The sequence below is a fragment of the Parus major genome, chromosome 7 (assembly GCF_001522545.3).
Source record: "Parus major isolate Abel chromosome 7, Parus_major1.1, whole genome shotgun sequence".
Classification (NCBI taxonomy): domain Eukaryota; kingdom Metazoa; phylum Chordata; class Aves; order Passeriformes; family Paridae; genus Parus; species Parus major.
Window position 1 is genome coordinate 5,243,758 of NC_031776.1, and position 8,037 is coordinate 5,251,794.

General features: G+C 39.1%; 1 long non-coding RNA gene across 1 annotated transcript; it reads right to left on the reverse strand.

Moving 5' to 3' along the window:
* Positions 1-358: 358 nt before the first annotated feature.
* Positions 359-5,935, reverse strand: LOC107207290. Its single transcript, XR_001522675.1, has 3 exons — positions 5,838-5,935; positions 5,091-5,221; positions 359-3,273 (listed from the first exon to the last, which is right to left on the reverse strand). It is a non-coding gene; the product is annotated as an uncharacterized LOC107207290 (long non-coding RNA).
* Positions 5,936-8,037: the final 2,102 nt, after the last annotated feature.

The window sequence follows — 8,037 nt, forward strand, 5'->3', positions numbered from 1 at the left end:
GGCTGCAGTCCTCCTGCAGTGACAGATGTGGTTCTGCTGAAGCAGTGATGCTGTAGAAAGGGGGAGTTTTCCTCTGAAGGTCCAGTGTTGTAGATGGGTCTGGTCTTCCTCTGGGAATCCAGTGGAGAAAGGTTGCCTGTGGTGTTCCAAATTTCAGATTCTATCCAGGTTTAGATGCTTGGCTCCTCCCCTTGGATGGAGCATCTCACACTGGGATGATGTAATTTTATCAGTCCTGCAGTGAGATAATGGCCCATTAACAGAAGACATCTCCCAGTTATGAGGGATGGGTCATGGAAGAGGTAAAGAACACTGCCACACCTGGTTTCAACAGCTGGTAATAGAATACATACTTTTGGTTACATCTTGCACTGCAACTCAGGACAATAGCAAATAAATACTGCACCCCCATGAAACGAGGATTCATCTCACTTATGATTATTCCATGTTGGAGGCATGATAGAAAAGTGTATTCCTGGTGTACCAAAACTTTCTTCACTCTCCCTTCAAAGAAAGCCCAAGGGAAAAAAGGTTACACACAGTCTCCCAGAAAGAAGCAGGATGAACAGATCCCTCAAGCTGAAAAGCAAGAAAGTCCTCAGCACTAATAATGTTTTCTACTACCAAATGCTCTGTAATCTGAAAACTAAAAACAAGAGCAAATGTTATTCCTATTTACCTGTCTGTATGTGCTGTATTATAAACATGCTCAAAGGTTTATTCTTTGTTTTTGTTTCAGAAATACTCATTAATGACTGGGATTTTTTGTCAAGGTAAAATAAACCAATTGGGAAAAATAGAAGTTTACAACATGCAAATTTTTTTTGAAAAAATGGGAATTTATTTTTCTCAAGAGTTGGCACATTTATTAGGAAGCCCTTTTTCTTGGAGAAACTAGTCAGTGCTAGATGGTGAGGCAAAGGAGTTAGAAGTTTAGCGATTAATTGATTAGGGATAGCGGACTTGGAAATGTATATTATCTTTAAAATGTATTCTGCTTGGTAGAAAATGAATATTGTCTCTGTAACCTCTGCTGTGCTTTCCAAAGCAGCTGGACATCTGCTGTGCTGGAAAAACAGCATGAAAGAACGCAGCACTCTTTGATGAGGAAGGAGCTGTGACCTCAAGACAGGATGAAGGGTGACAGGAATGCAGAGACTGAGATAGGAAGGGTTGCTTAGACCCCAAAACTGGCCAGGACTAGTCTTGCAGCTTGGACTCTGACCAAGGGGGCAAGGAACACGTGTGAAGAGGAAAGGTAAAGAGTTCAGATGTGAAGAAGAGCTTGGAAGCCTTCATCAAAGAACCCAATGACCCCTAAACTGGGCAGGCACAAGCACAGACAGCACCTGGAGCTAATTACCATACAAAAGTGAGGCTAGGTGAGGCTAGGGAATGAAAATGTATCAGGCATCTGGTGTAATCCTAGATTGTGGAGAATAAAAGGGGAACAGCCATTGCTTTCAGTGCATGTGCCTTTGGGAATGATCCTGGATGTGCCTGGCGCTGGATAAATACGTATCTACCTTACAGCTTTACTGAGTTGTGGAGTCTTTCTGCATATCATTGGTTTCATCCTTTATTGACAATGGCATTTTGGATTTGGCAGCTGATTTGGAAAAGTGTTTTCAGTTGAAGTTGTTGGCATAGTCACAGAATGATGGTATAGTGAAGAAACAATAATTTCGTTTTAAGGCCACCGAAAGCTGCAGTGGAATCGCAGAAGAAATATCTGCTCACATTGCAACTTAACATGCTAAAGACCCACAAGGAGATTGCTGTAAAAAGGTATGTTTTGACAATCTTGGAAATAAAGTGTTTCTGTTTCACTGTTACCAGGTGCTTTTGTTCCCCAGTAACTTCAACACACCTATTTTGTATTGAGTCTAATTATTCCTTGTCACTCCCGTGCCTTGCTTCTTCAGATTTCCCCTAAATTTGCTGCTCAGTTTACCCACCTTTGTTTCTTCCTGTATCTTTGTGCTGTTCCTTCCAAATGCTGAGGAGTGTCAGTGCAAACCTTGTATGTACATATTTCTTACCATCTCTGGCATCTTCCCTACTTAAATGTTCTTGGAAAGCTGTACATCAGTGTCCCTAATAAAAGTTGTTGTTTGAGAGTCCTGTGGCACCTGTAAAAACCAGAAATATGTGACTACACATCTATACATCTTCAATTCAATGTTTTGGGTGGCTTTGTGCAAAATGAAAAACCAAAACCTACTGAAGGTCCACAGAGAGATTTTAGCAAATGGTGCTCAGATATTTCCTGGTAGCAAGCAGATATTTCCTTTTGCAAATTAACACTAATATAGATGAGGTGTGAAATCCACTGGACCTGAGTACTCTGCAGTTGTCCATTGCATTCATAATTTCTGTTTTCACTGACCCTTACTAGGGAGTTACTGAGCCCAGTGCCATAATTTGCAGCAAATAGCCCTTATTAAATGAGGAATTGCTTGTGAGAATGATGAATTCATATAGTGATACCTTCCACAAGATCAGATCTAATAAAAGGTCAGCTGGTACAATTTCTTATGTAAATGAGTTTTCCAGTTTGTTTCTCTTTCTACTTGGGCTGTTGCCTAGGCTGTCATCAGACTTCAAAGAAATTCATTATTCTTCCAGCTCTTGACTTTAAACGGAATGCTTGCCGAACCTAATTGATGCTGCAAAATGTCTCTTTGCAGGGCAAAGAGAATTGTGCAAGAGTAATTCAGTCTATTGAGCTGCTCACAGCCATTGTGTCTGACTGTGCCCTACTGACACTGTGCTTTTTTTTTCTGAGAAATATTGGAAATCATTTTCACTGATGGAACTGATGAGAAATAATGAGTCAATCACATGAGAGTGAGCTTACTGAATCCACTCTATGCAAAACTATTGTGAAAAGTTTTAAAAGTCTCCGTCCACAAAACGTCAGTGTTTCTTTTTTTTTTCCTCCTCAAGGTTATTTTGAAAATAAGTATTTGAGACTGGAATACGCTCTTGACTATTTTGAGAGCCAGTGAAGAAAGAAACAAAAATATCTACAGTAAGAGACAAGCAAGAGGAATGAGTAAGGAAAGGTGAAGGCAGATGCATCCAGTTGTGTGGATTCCAGGTAAGCTGGTGTAGTTTTTACATCTGCTCCTGTAAAATGGCAACTTTGGGTCTTAGAGACCCTGATGGGTCTTTTGGATGCAATGGAGAAACAGAATTGTTGCAGGCTTCCTTCTCTTTCACCCTGGCAATCCACAGGAGCAAACACTGCACGCACTCCAGCAAGAACTCCTGCAACAAAATAAAAATGCAAGTGCTTAAGTCAGTCCAGTGACTACTCTGACCATCTTATGGAGGTTTTAATTTTGGCTAGTGCTGAAGTGTGCCCTGGTAGAATTTTGTCTCATCAGTGCCATATTGAGCTCTACTAGTTACAGTACCAATGCTCCAAGGCCTTGTCATTGTTTCCATTCTAAAACCTGCTTCTGAATGAATGAATGCCTCCCATTTATTTTGGTTAAAATTTGCCTGTCTGGTCTTGGTCCATGAACAACTCGCACTCTGCTGCTCTTCAGCAGTTTGCTTCATTCAGAGCATAAATCTCAGCAAACTTAATTTTTTTTTCCCCTTGAATTAGTATGGCATAAATTGCTCAAACATCTACCAGCTATCGATTTTGAATGTTAGCTAATTATACCTTGGTCCTTATTATGCTACTGATTCAGAAAGCTAATGGACTACATTCCTGTCTTGGTTTGACAGCACTGAATGTCAACTATGGTTTTAGAGTGAGATTCCTTGGTAACAGAATGGTTTTTATTTTGGTGAAGATACTATTCCTTAAAGATGCTGACTAGGGAGGAAATTTTTAGACATGAGAGAAATACTGTGGTTCATTTCCACCCCCCATATATTCCAGAACAATCTTTGTGCTCGTAATACATTCACAAGCAAGGTGCTGTGATATCTTTATTTATTCTGATTACCGTTCCTCCTCTCCTTGAAGCCTTAAAAAACCCCCCAAACCTTCAAAACTGACTAGAATCAAACCACAGAACAGGGGAAAAACCTGAAAATTTTACTGCCTTTCTACCAATTTCCTGGCAAATGAGACCCTGTACTCGAGCCTTGATGATTCAAAGGCTGTGAGAACAGCAAGTGGCACCATGTGAATCTGCTCTTGTGTCAATTCCTTCAGTGAAAACGGAGCACAGTGGTGCTGCAGCCCCTGAGTGCCCTTGGAATGGACAGGAGCTGCACAAGCAGGAGATGCTGCTGGCTGGAGAACGCTCCTGAAAACTGCTCTGGTGAGCTCAGGCACTTTCTTCCTGCTGTGAGGGGCTCTAAGATAATGTATAATGTTTATTATCAGCTTTAATAGAATTGAGAGCCCAAGGATACAGAGACTGTGTAGGGGAGATGGCATTGTGGAGGAGGTGCAGAGTGTGCCTTGTTTGTGGGGTATCTGGGTTTAGAAATCAGTGTTCAGAGAAGGGAGTGACACACTGAGCCACAAGAAATACCATACTCTCCAGCCAGAAATAAATAAACAAAATACAAAAAAACCCAGGTGATTTAAGTCACCCTTCTGATTTCAGGCCTGCTCAAATTTATTCCTTTACAATAGCAGGCTGCATAAGAATTCATGAGATTAACCTGCTGCTAAGCCATCTTTCACAGCTCTTGTTAAAGGCTGACACCAGTCTCAAGGGGCAGATATGAAGCACAGGATCTGCTGCAACCTGTGAGTCTGTGAACCTACGATGGGGTTGCATGATCATGTAATTTTCTGTGCTGGAGCCCCTTTCTCTTGTTCCCTCACTTAACAAAGACAAAAAGCTTACAAAGCCTGCCTTGATGCACAGTCTGATTTTTCTCTTTACAGTCCTCCAAAATTGGGTATGAAACACTTTCTGGCCTTTCAAAAGTAAACATGAGTAAATCCTGCCTCAGACAAAACAATTGTGATTATCCTGGTTAGATGCTGAAATCAGGTTTCCCAGTGAGCAGCAGTCACTGAATTAACTCTTGGGCACCTATTGCCTAAGAACTTAACATTTTATTGAAATACTAATTTCCTAGAGCTCACTAAATAAAGCAATACTTACAATGTTTTCCATTTAAGAAGATGTAGGAGGGAAGATGGGTTCTGTTATCAAAAAGGTTTCCAGCACAGATTCAAACCCCACACTGATGTTCAAAGTCCATGGGTATCCCCAGTGTCTTAGGTACTTAAATTCTGAAAGAGATTAATTAAAGACAATTTTGGAATTTCCCTACTGGAACCAAAATCTTCTCATGTCTCAAAGCTCAACCACCTTGAAGTTACCTTGAATTATATATATATATATATATATATATATTACATATTACCTTGAAGTTACCTTGATTATTTATATATATGTATTTCCATCAAAGCTTTTTCTATCTGCTGAGAAGCTGTAAAAAACAATGTATTAGGAAAGTGTATGATGGGTAAAGACTAATTCACACAGCAGCTGAGTTTGAAAGACATGTTCTGGCTTTTAATCTGTCCACTTTTGGCATTGTGAAAGTCTCTCCTCCACAATAATCTCTTAAGTACTTTATTTAATGCTGACTCTGAGAGTTTACTGGTACAAACAGTGCAAATATCTTGGCTAAAGCGATAGTGGGCAAGTCCTGTTACACATGTGGGTTCTTTACAGTGCATTGAACAGTGGGAGAGTACTTGCCTCAAAAATGCTTAGTTACACAAGAAATACTGAACCAGTACAAAAAGTTTCTATCCTCAAATTGGCAAAAAAAATTAAAATAAAAAATTCCTGAACTGAACCTAAATAGCATGCAGGAGTTTTGCTGAATAAAATACTCACCATGTCCTGAAGCAGTGCCTAAATGCAATTGGAATTTGTATCCTGACTTCTGGCTGGGAAGAAAGATTTGAAACATGATTCCTTATCAGAAAGTTCTTATGAGGACTTCATTTATGGTAAAGAGGAGTGAGAATCTTTTTTCTTCTCTAACAGGGGGTATTTTGTTGTGCTATTTTAAATGAATGCCACTGTGAAAGGAATGCAATCATTAGAGAGGTTATAAGGAGTCAGACCTTTGGTCAAAACAAAACAACCCTGCAATTACACTATATTGGATTTGGTCAGAAACAGTGAGCCATTTTGACAGCACCTAGTAGTTCATGGTGAATTCCTCTTTGTGATAAAACAAATTATCTACTTCTATCAGAGTGAAGGTTTCCTGAGAGACTTGGCCCATCACAGATTGTAAAGTACCTTACTAAAATGTCTAAATTTATATATATGCTAAAACACAGGGATTTTATTAGGCCAGTAAGGATTTTTAAAATAGTAAAAATAAATTATGTTCCTGAGGGTCCAGCTCATTTCTCCCTCTTGAGGATATTATTTCAGTGTAATCTATAGTATATATTCTTAGTATGCAGTACAAAACCTTAGTTTCTTGCATCAAATACAGTTTTCATAAGTCACCAGAAATTCTCTTCTGACTGGATTAATGGGGGACACGCTACTGAATAAGAATTTAAGTATTTCCTTATAGTCAGTGTTCAGTGTATCAAGTTTCACTGCCTGATTCTGTAGCAGGAGAAAGAGAGGTAATTTTGTCTTTCACAAATTAGCTCCAGTTCCAGACATTGCACAACTCACATTTGAGCTTTATATAGCTGCGAGTCCCCTGTATTTCAGCTGAGACCTTTGCTGTATCCACTTGGAAACTGGGATTTTTGCCCCACCTGTAGCTGGCTGTATCTTACAGCTGTGTATCTTGGATCATGGCATTAAAATTGTCCAAACTCAATTAATTGTAATAGTGGTGAAATGAAACAAAGCAAGGAGATCAGATAGCTGGGAGAGCACAGCAATTTTGGAGCACTTCATCCTTTTCATAGCTCTGCATGGTTTCCTTTCTCTCCTTCAGAGCTGACACTCAGATGTCTGTTCTGCTTTGGTTCTGTCATACATCTTCTGTGGCAAGGTGTGCCAAAGAACTCCTCCTGATGTAGAGATCAAAGCCAGGACCTGTCAAAAGTGTAAATGAAAACACCTCAGAACCAGTTCAGTACATAAAATAAAAAATCTCTCAGCCAACAATAGTCTTCATGTAGAATTCAATGCAAGGGGGTTGATGTGTCTGCAGCACAAATTAACTCACTTTATCAACTGGGCTGAGTTGGAACATAAAAAGAAATGCATTGTGCTGCTGCAGTGAGTTTTGAACAGCCCTTTCCAATAGTTTAAAATGTGAGATGTTCCTTTTACTCACATTTAACACAGCAAGTAAGTTGAGGCATTCAATTCTAAAGTTAGCTTTTCATAGAGTATCCAAGTGCTGGTAGTAAATCCAAACTACTCAGTCTAGTGCATAATGAAGAGCTGTAATGCTCTGAATAAATCCATTACTCAAATGTACACTGTAATGAAGGTATAAATCATTAGTGTTTGCCTGACTTTTTTTATATGGCTGAGATTAACAGCAATGTAAGCAAACACTAAAAAAATCCCAACTATATCTGAGTGAGGATTGAGAAAATATTATCTATAAAATACACCCTGGATAATCTGTGTGGATAAAATGTTATCTGCAAGTGGAAAATATAGCTTCTTTCAATTTTATTTCCTTTTTTTTTTTTTTTTTTTGTACATAACAGAGAAATAGAAAACCTCCTAAAATCTCTTCCTAAAAGATCGTATGGCACTAGTTGGAATTCAGTCTATCAAAAGTGCTCCTCATGGTACATAAGGAAGTGTGAGATCCCATTAAAACAGGAGAGAATATTATTAATCTCTATTTAAAAGAGTAATGAAATGGAGTATGATATCCTGCCATCTGTGGCTTAGAACTCTTTCTTCTTTCATTTGAATTAGAAACAGGAAAACCCATAATCAGAGCAGGGCATGGAAGCAGTGGAGAGGGAAGTAATTAGAAGTGTTTTCTTTCATTTTTCAAATTCTGAAGGACCTGAGGGATTCAGCTCTTGGTTTAAACAAGAGCAGCCATCTGACATTCTGCAGCTCTCCAGAAAATGCAAGTCAAAAAAAG